The sequence below is a fragment of the Gossypium arboreum genome, chromosome 2 (assembly GCF_025698485.1).
Source record: "Gossypium arboreum isolate Shixiya-1 chromosome 2, ASM2569848v2, whole genome shotgun sequence".
Lineage (NCBI taxonomy): Eukaryota > Viridiplantae > Streptophyta > Magnoliopsida > Malvales > Malvaceae > Gossypium > Gossypium arboreum.
This window is the reverse complement of record NC_069071.1, coordinates 10,962,692-10,977,782: the sequence shown is the minus strand read 5'-3', so window position 1 is coordinate 10,977,782 and position 15,091 is coordinate 10,962,692. Positions and strand designations below refer to the sequence as shown.

Genomic DNA, 15,091 nt, shown 5'->3' with positions numbered 1-15,091 from the left:
CTTAAATAAGAGGATAAGTATAGTTTAACGTATTCGAACTTAGATTTTTCATATTATTAATAATATTAATGCCAACTAAATTAACAGTATTTGTCTTTTTCTTTTTTTTTTCTCTAAAGGGGTTTTGTTGCAAAATAGAGAACAACCCTATATAACCTAGTTAGAATTGCGACAAAATGTAATAATACATCAGCAATTAAATAATAACATGTTTAACGATGTGACTTTAACTTTGGTTCATTGTGTTAACCTTTGCTGATTTTGAATTAGTATTAACCGTGTTCTAATTTGATATGGGGTTAGTAAGTTAGTACGCATTAGATTTTTGACTTATTTTTTTAAAAGAAAAAAAAATAGAAAAAAGAGTAAAGTAAATGGAAAGGAAAGGTAATAAAATAATAGTGACATTAAATGGAAAAAATCACTTTCTTTCTTTAAAGAGGAAAAATCTGCATTTTTTAACGAAAAATATAAAAATAATCTATCTTCTTCTTCTTCTTTTTTTGAAAAAATAAAATAAAATTACAACCAATTAAACTAAATCACTAGGACATCCTGCAAATAATTGTAACCCTTCCTCTCTGTCAAAAGTTATTTTAGCTATGCAATTTGTTTCTCTATTTTCTTCTCTTGGGATATTATAATACCTCGCACCCCGCTTGTACGTTATGGCCAAATCTTGAAGAGTTACACTAACTTATTGAAAAGCCCATAAATTTACTTTGAAAACGTGTGGTAAAACCAGTGCTAACTTTGATAAATCATTTTTCAATTTTAAGGAAAATTCTCGTTTATGCCATTACTTTATTACAAAATTCATTTAAGTGATTAAGTGTTGAAAACTATAGTTTAACTTTTAAGCAAATATTTTTGCTAATAGAAATATATTAGTTGCTTAAAATCAACAAAAGCAACTAAAAAGTCTGAAAAGTCCAATATTAACATAAAGTTTATATTAAACTGTTTTTATCGAAAAAGTCTAATCCTAAGTTTTCGCATGCCGTCTGATCCTAGGTTTGCTGATTACCTGAGAGGATAAAATAAAAGGATGAGCTTACGAGCCCAGTGTATAACTTAACCCACAGAAAAAATTAGATGCATATAAAATAACAGATACGTATACAATTGCAATTCAAATACATATTCAGATCCTACCCCATCCACTATATACCATCTCCATCCAACCCTACACACCAATTAGGGCAATAAATACCCATCCAACTCCACACACCTGTAAGTGGGCATATGTCACTTTTTAGAATAATGCAGCCAAGCCGTTAGAATTAATGCAGTAATCCGTTAGAATCAAGTAGGTGTGGCAATACCATCAAATAAGGCAAATCATTAAACTGCTAACACTTCCTCCATCTAATCAATATTCCACTCAATGCACATGCAATACTAAACAGATATCGGATGCACATATGACATATATTGTAAACACATCAGATTATAAAAAATCATGCTTTCAGAAATCACATAAACAGAGGCAGAATATCATATTTCATAACTATAAATCATACATAACACATTTTGGAGCCTACGAGGTGGCTAATCTAGAATCGCACTTCAAATATGACCTTAACTAAATTTTACAAAATTTGGGCCCACATTGCCTAACACATGCTCGTGTGGCCACACGCCCCAAATAACCCAGCTGTAACACCCATTACCCGTATTCGACGTCGGAATAGAGTACGAGGCATTATCGGACTTACACACAAGCAATCATGCAGAACCGAGACATGAACTTCCACACAAATTTAAAATGTTTAAAAATATTCGTATCGTCCCTTAGACGAGCCTACGAGGCCCAAAACATACATTGGGGGCGGTTCTGAGCTAAACAGAGAACTTTGGAAACTCTCCAAACACTTAGAAAATTTTTCATAAATAGAGGAGTCATACGCCCGTGTGGTTTGGGACACGCCCGTGTGGGTAGGCTGTGTGGTCACACACGCCTGTGTCCCTAACCTGTGTAACTATTTGTTTATGACATCATCAACGAATTAAGGTCACATGGCCAATGCGTGATTTAATTTTCATAATTTTTCTTAAAATTGGTGCAGACTTCACACGTCCTGAGCGCACGCCCATGTCCCTAGGTCGTGTCCTTCACACGGATGAGACACACGACCGTGTCTCTGTCTATGTGGCCAATTCGTAGCTAAAATTTAAAATACAGGGGTCATATGGTCGGACCACACACCCATAGGGTAAGCCGTGTGTCTACCTATATGGAAAAAAATAAGACTATTTACCAAGCCTTTTTGCCACCCTTACTTGCACCAACCTACACAACATCAAACAACACCCATCCAAGCATATACACACTACCAATTCAACCACAACCAAGGCATCCACACATCAATTTCATGCTAATTTCTATCACATACAACATTTCATACTTATCATCACAAACCATGCAATAACCACATCTATGAAAGGCATCATCATATGTATATATACTTAACCAATATTAGCCAATACCATATGGCCATTTACAAAATGAATCAATTACCATTACTAGCCAACACACTTGGCCAAATCAATAATGACACATATCACAAAAAGACCAAGTCCCTATACATGCCATAACTCAAAATAATGGAATCATAAGTACCCAAAACAATAATTTGATAGTGCGAATAGATCTCCGACCGACTTCAATCCCCGAGCTGGCTTGATGACATTATAAGAAATGAAAAGGAAGGGGGTAAGCTTTAAGCTTAGTAAGTTAGCATGTAAATAATTAACAACTTTAAACATACAATAACATACATAAAACATAATGTAAATTAGCACAAAATCATCAAGTGTTCATAAACATATCTTACTCACTTGCATCCTTACCAATAATGCATCTTAAATCAAAATAATTTCTTATGAGTTTTTGCGTACGTACCTGTACTACTTCATAACATAATCATAACCTTTCACGTCTTTGACATTGTTTTTAAATTACCCATTGAACCACTTGGAATACTAAAGGATACTCGGGAATCACATACACATAGAATCATACCAATTCCATATCCCAGATATGGTCTTACATGGGATCTCATATCATTGCCTATAGCCCAAATATGGTCTTACACAATTCTCATATCGATACCATGTCCCAGACATAGTCTTACACAAAATCTCATAACAATGCCATATCTCAGATATGGTCTTACACGTAAACTCATAACCCTAATGTCATGACATTTGTATCCTAATTTCCTAAGGTTCAGCCGGGAATTTCGCCGTATCAAATCTTTGCTGGACGAATCCATGGTAATTGTAAAAATCATACAATAACAAAATATTAAATACATAATATAAGTTGCATTATTTACACACAAACTTACCTCGATACAAAATATAGCTAACTAATTCGATTTAGTCCATAACTTTGTTCTTTCCCCAGTCTAGGTCTGTACTCCGTTTTTCTCGATCTATAATAGCAAATTTAGCTCGTTTAATTATCACATTATTCAAATCAGTCCAAAAACCATATTTTGGAAAAATTATAGTTTTGCCCTAAACTTTCACATATTTACAAATTAGTCCTTAGGCTCGTAAAATGAAATGTACTCATTTTCTTTGTTACCTAAGCCTACCGAACCTATATCATACTTATACCAGCCCACATTTTTCATCAAATCACATTTCTACTACTTATTTTTATAACTTTTATAAATAAGCCCTTTTAGGTGTTTTCATCAAAATCACTTAGTAAATGATGTTTATCACACATCAAACTTTCATAATCTACCATGAAACATCAAAATACATGCATGTCACACATGGTTCAAACCCTAAGCATTAACCCTAGCTCAAATAAATGGTAGAAATGGCTAGATCGGTTGATAATAGCTTAAAAATGTAAAGAACATTAAAAGCGGGTTAGAATGCACTTACAATCAAGCTTGAAAGTTGAAGAAACCCTAGCTATGATGACCTTAGGAATTTCGGCTATGGCATGCGAAGATGACCAAATTTTGACTTAATTTTCCTTTTTATTCTTTTTTAGTCAAATGACCAAAATGCCCTTTTCTTGAACTTTCAAAATTTACTTATTAATGCCCAATTTTGTCTATAAAATAGAAATTGGTCTATTTAAGGACCTTTAATTAATAATCCATAGCTATTTCATACTTAAAGCTTCTAGAATCACGTATTTTGCAACTTTTGCAATTTAGTCTTAAAATCAAATTGGACACTCTATCAACAAAATTTCTTAACGAAACTTTCATATAATCATGCAAGCATATCATTGACCTCAACACATTCATAAAATTATTATTTCTACTTTGAATTTGTGGTCTTGAAACCACTATTTCAACTAGGCCCAAAATCGGATGTTACACATACTTATGTGGCTCACATGACTTGTCACGCGGCTGTGTGGCTCACATGATTATGTGACATCGGTAGTGGCTTTTTGGCATCACATCATTCACTATTTTTCGAGGATTCCATTACACACCTGGTTTGTTTTCGATGCAAATCCAACAACGAGAATGCTAGAACCTAAATTCAACATTTGAACGACCAATTTTAGTAATGAAACACTAAATCTAAATCACTAATTTGACAACAACTACAAACCTTAGGCCTTAACAAAGCCGAAAGCCAGCCTTTCGGCATTCAATCACTTACTGATAAATGCCAAATTATACATAGTTTTACCCCAAATACTTAGCATATTTATGGATGTTTACTACTAGATTTGTGGATTTTGGTGCTCTTAATCCGGTTATTTCATGTTTTGTACTCAAGAGAGAACCAAGAGTCAAAAGGAGCCAAAAACGGGCTAAAAAGGGACAAAACAGACCAAATCGAGAAGATCACACGGCCTAAGCCTTGCCACACGGGCTGCTCACACACCCGTATCCTTCGAGGGTGTCGACCAAGACTCTCATGATTCACACGGCCTGGCCATTGACCCACATGGCGGTGTGCAATTTAACGGATCGAACACGATCTAGCATACACGTCACACGGTCGTGGCACACGGGCGTGCCCCTTTTTCAAAGAGTTGTATTTTACACGGAAAAGGGTACTTAGGGAGGAAGAGAGCTAATCTAAAGCCTATATAAACACCCTAAGTGTGACCTAATAAGGGGGCCTCTTCCAGAACTTTTCTGGAATACAGAACCACATGCTAAGAATTACTTAAAAGAAGTCAGACGATCCATCCCAAAAGCCGGAGTTACTCCAAGACTGAAGATCTCTCTCAGAATTCCTTCAGGGGTTTTAGAGTTTTCTTCATGTTTTGTTATTTCTATACTTTTGAGATGTACTCTTATTTTATTATGAACTAAACCCCTTAGATACCTAAGGGGATAAAACCTATGATGGATCTTGTTATTATTATCCTAACTGTATGATAAATACTTGATTTGTTCTTAATTATGTGTTCTTAATGCTTGAATTAATATTCCGAGTATTAATTCATGATTTGATGTGCTTATGCAGAGGAGGAATAGACCTTGTCTAAGAGTAGATTTGGCATAATTAAGCGGAGTTGATCGAACGCCTAGAAATAGGGTTACGAGATTTTACCGGATTAGGGTGGAACCTAATATGGGAGTCCATAGAGTGATTTACTGCTTCCCTAGGGGTTTTAATTAAGAAAGAAATTTTGATTAATTCAACTGAGGGTTAGACGTTATTAGTCTCGAAAGGGATAATAACATAGGTTAGGGAATCTCACGGATCAAGTCAAGTGAATAAATCGTCTAATTCAGAGTCAGATAACAAGTGAAATCTAGGTGGATTCCTCCTTGGGTGTCGTCTTTATCAATTGCTTTTCTTCAAGTCTTTTTCCAAATTTTCTCTTTGCTTTAATTAAATTAGTTAATTAGTTTAGATAATTAGTTTTATAAACAAACCCTTTTATTCTTAGGCTAGATAATAAAAAGATAGTTATTACTAGTACTTTTGGGTCCCTTAGGTACGATATCCTGGTCTTGCCATTACTATACTATTGTTCGATAGGTGTGCTTGCCTTTTCATCGTGATAATAGTTAGTTTAAGTTTGATCTTTATTATAAATATTTATTACTTGTTACGAATCACACGATCAAGTTTTTGGCGCCGTTGCTGGGGATTCAAAATATTAGGAGCGCTAAATTTTTATTACTTTAGCCATTTATTTTTCTTGCAATTTAATTTTAGTTTATTATTATTATTATTTATTAATTTACTTATTTTTTTCTCTTCGCAGGTTTTTATAGTTTATGACTAGAAGAAACCCGTCAGGACTATTACTTCTTGATGAAGAAATCGATCGCACAGTTCGTAGAAATCAAAGAGAAATAAGGCGTAGCTTACGATACACGGAGAACGAGCGAGAAGACGATACTCAACCTCCAACCGACGAGATGGCCGAAAACCAAGGCAATCAGTTACCTCCTACAATTGCGGCTAATCAAAATCCTGCTCCACGTACTATGTATGGTTATGCTAAACCTTCTTTAACAGGAACTGGATCTAGCATAGTTAGACCTGCTATAGCTGTAAATACTTTTGAATTAAAACCTAACACTATTCAGATGATACAGCAGTTTGTTCAGTTTGATGGTTTGCAGGATGAAGATCCCAACGCACACTTAGAGAACTTTCTGGAATTTTACGATACATTTAAAATCAATAGCGTTTCTGATGATGCCATACATCTTCGGTTGTTTCCCTTTTCACTGAGAAACAAAGCTAAACAGTGGTTGAACTCGTTAGCACGAGGGTCTATCACTACTTGGGAACAAATGACCGAGAAATTTTTACTGAAATATTTTCGGCCGGCTAAAACAGCTAAATTAAGTAATGATATCTCTTCTTTTGTGCAGATGGATTTAGAAACACTTTACGATGCATGAGAGAGATACAAGGACTTACTGAGAAGGTGCCCTCACCATGGGTTATCGCTTTGGCTTCAAGTACAAATATTCCACAATGGCCTGAATCCCTCGACTAGGCAAATGGTTGACGCAGCTGCTGGCGGAACCATCAATAATAAAACACCGGAAGATGCCTATGAATTTATAGAGGAGATGTCACTGAATAACTATCAGCGGCAAGTTATGAGGACAAAGCCAACGAAAATAGCCGACGTTTATAACATCGATTCAGTCACCATGCTCTCTAATCAGGTAGAACTTTTCAATAAGAAGATTGACGGTTTACTTTGTTCTACGCAGGTACATCCAGTAATGAGGTGTGACTCAAGTGGCGGAGGTGTGCATATAGAATACCAATCCTTCAATTCTACAACTGAAGAAGAACAAGTCAACTATATGGGTAACAATAACTTCCGATCTCAAAATAACCCATACAGTAATACTTATAATGCAGGTTGGAGGAACCATCCAAATTTCTTCTAGGGTGGTCAAGGGAATCAAAAGCCACAAAATCCTCAGTTTTCAACAACCACCTTATAAACAAGAGAAGAAACCAAACCTTAAAGAGATGATTTCTAAATTCATCTCAGTGTCAGAAACCCATTTCCAAAATACCGAGACAGTACTTAAGAATTAACAAGTATCGATCCAAGGACTCGAAACTCAGATAGGCCAGCTATCAAAACTAATCTCCGAATGACCACAAGGTAGCTTACCAAGTAATACTGAACCTAATCCGATGGAACACTTCAATGCAATTAGTACTCAAAATAAGGAAGGATTCATTGCACCTGAGCCAGAATTACAGCAAGACAAAGCGATGAACAAAGGTCGAGAAGAGGTAAACGATAATGATCTTAAATAGGTAAGTACGAATCATGAACCTCGTGTGCCATATCCTAAAGCGATGACGAAAGACAAAACAGAAGAACAATTCGGTAAGTTTGTCAAACTCTTAAAGAAATTACATATTAACTTACCCTTTATTGAAGTTCTGTCCCAGATGCCCAACTCAGCAAAATTCTTAAAGGAACTTCTGAGCAATAAAAGAAAATTAGACGCTACATCGCATGTGGAACTCAATGCAGTCTGCTCAGCTATTCTAAAGAATAAGCTACCTAACAAATTGAAAGATTCAGGGAGTTTTACAATTCCTTGCTTAATTGGTAGTTTATCTGTGAATAATGCTTTAACTGATCTAGGGGCAAGTATAAATGTTATGCCATATAAAATGTTTAAACGACTAGGTCTCAGTAAACCCAAACAGACTAGGATGAACATACAATTGGCTGACAAAACATTTAGATTTCCTAAAGGTATTATTGAAGATGTTCTCGTTAAAATTGATAAATTTATTTACCCAATAGACTTTGTCGTCTTAGATATGGATAAAGATAACGAGGTACCTTTAATTTTAGGATGACCCTTTTTAGCAACTGCCAGAACCATTATTAATGTAGGCACAGGAGAGCTAACACTCGCAAGCGGAGACGACGCAATAACACTCCAAGCACGCGATTTAGTCAAAACTTCTAAGACTCAAGATAACGCTATGTAATTTGTCAATAATAAAATTAATATTCAATTGTCCTTGTAGGAACCTCCTCGAACCAAGACAATGAAGATAGTGCACTATTATCAAGTAGCGAACAAAGACACCCATGAGGAATGAAGGCTTCAAATAGAGGAGCTAGATGAATGACGAGCACACAAATCGAGAACATATGATAAACCGAAACTATGCCAAAACAAGCCCGATACCTCTCCTAATCAACTTAAGATTGACGATAAAGTCTTACTAGATGCCGCAGATCCCCACATTGTCACTACCACACCAAATGAGGAAATCCCTCTTACGGTACTCAGTATTTTTTCATTCGGTACGGTGGAGGTGAGTCATCCCAAGTTCGGCAGTTTTAAGGTAAACAACACCCGACTTCACACGTGCAGACTTCACACGTCCTGAGCGCACGCCCATGTCCCTAGGTCGTGTCCTTCACACGGATGAGACACACGACCGTGTCTCTGTCTATGTGGCCAATTCGTAGCTAAAATTTAAAATACAGGGGTCATATGGTCGGACCACACACCTATAGGGTAAGCCGTGTGTCTACCTATATGGAAAAAAATAAGACTATTTACCAAGCCTTTTTGCCATCCTTACTTGCACCAACCTACACAACATCAAACAACACCCATCCAAGCATATACACACTACCAATTCAGCCACAACCAAGGCATCCACACATCAATTTCATGCTAATTTCTATCACATACAACATTTCATACTTATCATCACAAACCATGCAATAACCACATCTATGAAAGGCATCATCATATGTATATATACTTAACCAATATTAGCCAATACCATATGGCCATTTACAAAATGAATCAATTACCATTACTAGCCAACACACTTGGCCAAATCAATAATGACACATATCACAAAAAGACCAAGTCCCTATACATGCCATAACTCAAAATAATGGAATCATAAGTACCCAAAACAATAATTTGATAGTGCGAATAGATCTCCGACTTACTTCAATCCCCGAGCTGGCTTGATGACATTATAAGAAATGAAAAGGAAGGGGGTAAGCTTTAAGCTTTAACACCCCCACGCCCGAAACCATCACCGGAGTCAAGCTTGAGGTGTTACTAAACTTATCTTACCTTTTAAACAACTCTAAATCACTTATTTTAATTTTCGGAATAAACTATTTTTCTGCGTCATGGTTACTTAAAAATTCATTTCTCGAGTTTCAAAACTCAAAATTAAGATCCGTAAATTTTTCATGAAACTAGACTCATATATATATCTACTAATTTTTTTCTAGAATTTTTGACTTAGCCAATTAGTACAGTTTATTAGTTAAAGTTTCCCCTATTTCAAAACTCGACTGCACTAACCTCTTCTTACTACGAACCATTTTTCTTCCTGTACAAAATTCATATGACTAAGTTGTTTGTTTCTATCAAAACTAGATTCAACAAGCATTCTAACCATATAAATTATACCTTCTAATTAGTTTTTTACAATTTATGGTGAATTTCCAAACTTGAAACAGGGGATCCAGAAATCGCTCTGACCCTGTTTCACTAAAACTCAGATATATCATAAAATATAATACTTTTACCTGTTTTGCTTATTCCATAAGAAAGTATACATAATAAGCTTTAATTTCATATATTATTCATCTTCAAACTATGTTTCTACAATTTTAGTGATTTTCAAAGTTACATCATTTCTGTTACTTGAATCTGTTTTAGGTTACTTTCACATTTTTCATAATTTTCATTGATAATCATCATTCAATCATACATATTAATAAACATGTATATCATCAGCTATTTTCTTAGCTAATCACTAGCAAGTATTTACACATCATTCATTATTCATATTATACCAAAAGTAGCTAAGTTTCTATACATGCCATACCCAAAACAAAACGCCTAGTTATACCGAGTTATTTCTTTGATAGTGTGATCGGCCTCCGACATTTCCTTCGATCCCGAGTGACTAGATAAGTACTATAAGAAGAAGAAAATAAAGAGATTAAGCACTAGGCTTAGTAAGCTTACAAGCAAATAAATCACAACATTCAACATAATGGATAATTATGCATAATATCATCTAACATCATAAATTTCTTTACTTCTCAATTTCTATCTTCTTCTTTATTCCCTTACCTTCTTTCTTACCTGACCTTTCCTTTTTCATAAGTATAATCTACTTTTCCTTTGCTGTTAATTCACTGTAATTTAACTCGTATCCTGACCCGTTGAACCACTCGGAATACTAAGGATACTAGGGTCGTTCCTGTCTATCAATATCCTGCCAATGCCATGTCTTTGATATGGACTTAAATGAATTATTCCTGTCTCCAATGCCATATATAATATGGACTTACATGGCTCAATCCTGTCTCCAAAGCCATATTTCTAATATGGACTTACATGGCTCATTTCTGTTCTGTCCTGTCAACCCTAATATCCTAACATTCCTAGGGTTCAACCGGGGCTTTCTAACACTTTTCCTCTGTCACTTCACCTTAAATTCGACTTTAAATATTTTCATAACATAATATATAAATGCTGGAAATTGACAATAATAATGTAAAATAAAAGAATATTGCATTTATTTACTGTAAACTTACCTTGATACAAAATGTGACTAAACCTTACAATTTAGTCCTTTACTTTTTCTTTTCCTCGTTCTTCTTTGGATTCTTGATCTATAATATAAAATATTTCTACTCATTAGAATTTATTTGATTTCTATTTCACTTCACAATTTATGCTGTTCAAAATTCGAAATTGCACTTTTACCCCAAAATTTACAGTTTTTACAATTTAGTCCCTACTCAATTCACCCATCAATTGAACTAATTTTTTCTAAATTAACACTTTTATTTTATCATTATAAACTATTTCACAGCCTTTGATATTCTGAATTTCAACACCAACATCTAATTCACAATTTTGCTCACAATTAGGTCCTAAATACCATTTTCTATCAAAATGACTTAATAAAACAACCTTAATATGAAATTAGAACTTCAATTTCATAATAATTCATCATAAACTACCCTTACTCAGCTAGGGTAACTTCCAATTTCACCCACCAAATCAAAAACTAATGAATTAGATGATTGGACCTAATTGTAAAAGTCACAAAACATAAAAATTACTAAGAAATAGTAAAAATTGAACTTACATGGTGCAAAAATATGAAAAACCAGCATAGGAGACCTGCTACTGCGTTTCTGGCTGAGAAAGATGAAGAAATGTCTAGATTTTCAATTACATCATTTTTTTTAACTATTAACTTTTATGCTAATTCCAATTTTGTCCCTTGTTCACATTGTTTTCTTGCTTATTTCATACCCAAACCGTCCAGCCATTAACCTTTGGGTCTAATTGCTCTTTAAATCCATCTTTTTAAATACTTAAGCTATTTACTCACAATTTAACAAATTTTGAGCTATTTTCGCTTAGTCCTTTTAATTAATTAGCTATCTAAACATCAAAATTTTCTAACGAAACTTTAATACTAACTCAATGACACTTCATAAATATTTATAAAAATATTTATAGCTCGATTTTCAAATTCGAGGTCTCGATACCTCGTTTTTGACCCGTCTAACCTAATAAATTATTTTAATTCACTAATTTCACCATTTCACAAATTCTTCTAAATTCTTACTTGACTCATAAATATTAAGTTACTATCTTGTTCAATCTTATTTGTCCGATTTAGTGATCTCAAATCACCATTTTTGACACCACTGAAAATTAGGCCGTTACATTCTACCTCGGATTTGTGGTTTCGCAACCACTGTTCCGTTTAGGCCCTATTTCGGGATGTTACAATAGCTGTAAATACTTTTGAATTAAAACCTAACACTATTCAGATGATACAGCAGTTTGTTCAGTTTGATGGTTTGCAGGATGAAGATCCCAACGCACACTTAGAGAACTTTCTGGAATTTTACGATACATTTAAAATCAATAGCGTTTCTGATGATGCCATACATCTTCGGTTGTTTCCCTTTTCACCGAGAAACAAAGCTAAACAGTTGGTTGAACTCGTTAGCACGAGGGTCTATCACTACTTGGGAACAAATGACCGAGAAATTTTTATCGAAATATTTTGGCCGCCTAAAACAACTAAATTAAGTAATGATATCTCTTCTTTTGTGCGATGGATTTAGAAACACTTTACGATGCATGAGAGAGATACAAGGACTTCATCGAGAAGGTGCCCTCACCATGGGTTATCGCTTTGGCTTCAAGTACAAATATTCCACAATGGCCCGAATCCTCGACTAGGCAAATGGTTGACGCATTCTTGGCGGAACCATCAATAATAAAACACCTAAGATGCCTATGAATTTATAGAGAGATGTCACCGAATAACTATCAGCGCAAGTTATGAGGACAAAGCCAACGAAAACAAATGACGTTTATAACATCGATTCACCACCATGCTCTCTAATCAAAGCGTAACTTCTCAATAAAAAGATTGACGGTTTACTTGGTTCTACGCAGGTACATCTAGTAATGAGGTGTGACTCAAGTGGCGGAGGTGTGCATATAGAATACCAATCCTTCAATTCTACAACTGAAGAAGAACAAGTCAACTATATGGGTAACAATAACTTCCAATCTCAAAATAACCCATACAGTAATACTTATAATGCAGGTTGGAGGAACTATCCAAATTTCTTCTGGGGTGGTCAAGGGAATCAAAAGCCACAAAATCCTCAGTTTTCAACAACCACCTTATAAACAAGAGAAGAAACCAAATCTTGAAGAGATGATTTCTAAATTCATCTCAGTGTCAGAAACCCGTTTCCAAAATATCGAGACAGTACTTAAGAATTAACAAGCATCGATCCAAGGACTCGAAACTCAGATAGGCCAGCTATCAAAACTAATCTCCGAATGACCACAAGGTAGCTTACCAAGTAATACTGAACCTAATCCGATGGAAACCTCAATGCAATTAGTACTCAAAATAAGGAAGGATTCATTGCACCGGAGCCAGAATTACAGCAAGACAACGCGATGAACAAAGGTCGAGAAGAGGTAAACGATAATGAACCTAAATAGGTAAGTACGAATCATGAACCTCGTGTGCCATATCCTAAAGTGATGACGAAAGACAAAACAGAAGAACAATTCGGTAAGTTTGTCAAACTCTTAAAGAAATTACATATTAACTTACCCTTTATTGAAGTTCTGTCCCAGATGCCCAACTCAGCAAAATTCTTAAAGGAACTTCTGAGCAATAAAAGAAAATTAGACGCTACATCGCATGTGGAACTCAATGCAGTCTGTTCAGCTATTCTAAAGAATAAGCTACCTAACAAATTGAAAGATTCAGGGAGTTTTACAATTCCTTGCTTAATTGGTAATTTATCTGTGAATAATGCTTTAACTGATCTAGGGGCAAGTATAAATGTTATGCCATATAATATGTTTAAACGACTAGGTCTCAGTAAACCTAAACAGACTAGGATGAATATACAATTGGCTGACAAAACATTTAGATTTCCTAAAGGTATTATTGAAGATGTTCTCGTTAAAATTGATAAATTTATTTACCCAATAGACTTTGTCGTCTTAGATATGGATGAGAATAACGAGGTACCTTTAATTTTAGGACGACCCTTTTTAGCAACTGCCAGAACCATTATTAATGTAGGCACAGGAGAGCTAACACTTCGTGCAGGAGACGACGCAGTAACACTCCAAGCACGCGATTCAGTCAAAACTTCTAAGACTCAAGATAACGCTATGAAATTTGTCAATGATAAAATTAATATTCAATTGTCCTTGCAGGATCCTCCTCGAACCAAGACAATGAAGACAGTGCACTATTATCAAGTAGCGAACAAAGACACCCATGAGGAATGAATGCTTCAAATAGAGGAGCTAGATGAATGACAAGCACACAAATAGAGAACACATGATAAACCGAAACTATGCCAAAACAAGCCTGATACCTCTCCTAATCAACTTAAGATTGGCGATAAAGTCTTACTAGATGCCGTAGATCCCCACATTGTCACTACCACACCAAATGAGGAAATCCCTCTTACGGTACTCAGTATTTTTTCATTCGGTACGGTGGAGGTGAGTCATCCCAAGTTCGACAGTTTTAAGGTAAACAACACCCGATTAAAACCTTATTTTAAGATTGACAGCAGGAATGAGGAGCATAAACTCCTCAAACCACCATGATCATTCAACGGAGAGGTAAGTCGAGCTTAGACTATAAATAAGCGCTTCTCGGGAGGCAACCCGAGCACTAACATATTTTGATTTCTTTATTTTTAATTTCTAACACTTTGAATCATTAACTTAATTTTTGAATTGCAAAGTTTTTCAGCATACACAGCCAGGCATATGGGCGTGCCTAAAGCCGTGGCCAAATAAGGGAAAAGACACGACCGTACAATACTGGCTTGTTGAAGCGGGACATGATTTCCCCAAAACACGGGGTGTGATAAATCCCCATGGTCGTGGGAAATGGCCGTGTTTGACACACGTCCAAGACACATGGGAATGGGATAGTAGCCGGGCACGACCTAAATTGCAAAATTCGAAAAACACGGGCTCACCTTCAAAGTACACGGGCGTGGCCCTAGGCCGTGTGAACCTCCCCTATATAAGCAAACCACTGTTCATCTTCT

The 15,091-nt window shown here is 35.4% G+C and overlaps 2 non-coding genes across 2 annotated transcripts; both read right to left on the bottom strand.

Annotated features, from left to right (window-relative positions):
• Nucleotides 1-6,803: 6,803 nt before the first annotated feature.
• LOC128289677 (small nucleolar RNA R71) lies at nucleotides 6,804-6,910 on the bottom strand. The gene has a single exon (XR_008279322.1). It is a non-coding gene; the product is annotated as a small nucleolar RNA R71 (small nucleolar RNA).
• Nucleotides 6,911-12,562: 5,652 nt separating this feature from the next.
• On the bottom strand, nucleotides 12,563-12,669 carry LOC128289462 (small nucleolar RNA R71). The gene has a single exon (XR_008279111.1). It is a non-coding gene; the product is annotated as a small nucleolar RNA R71 (small nucleolar RNA).
• Nucleotides 12,670-15,091: the final 2,422 nt, after the last annotated feature.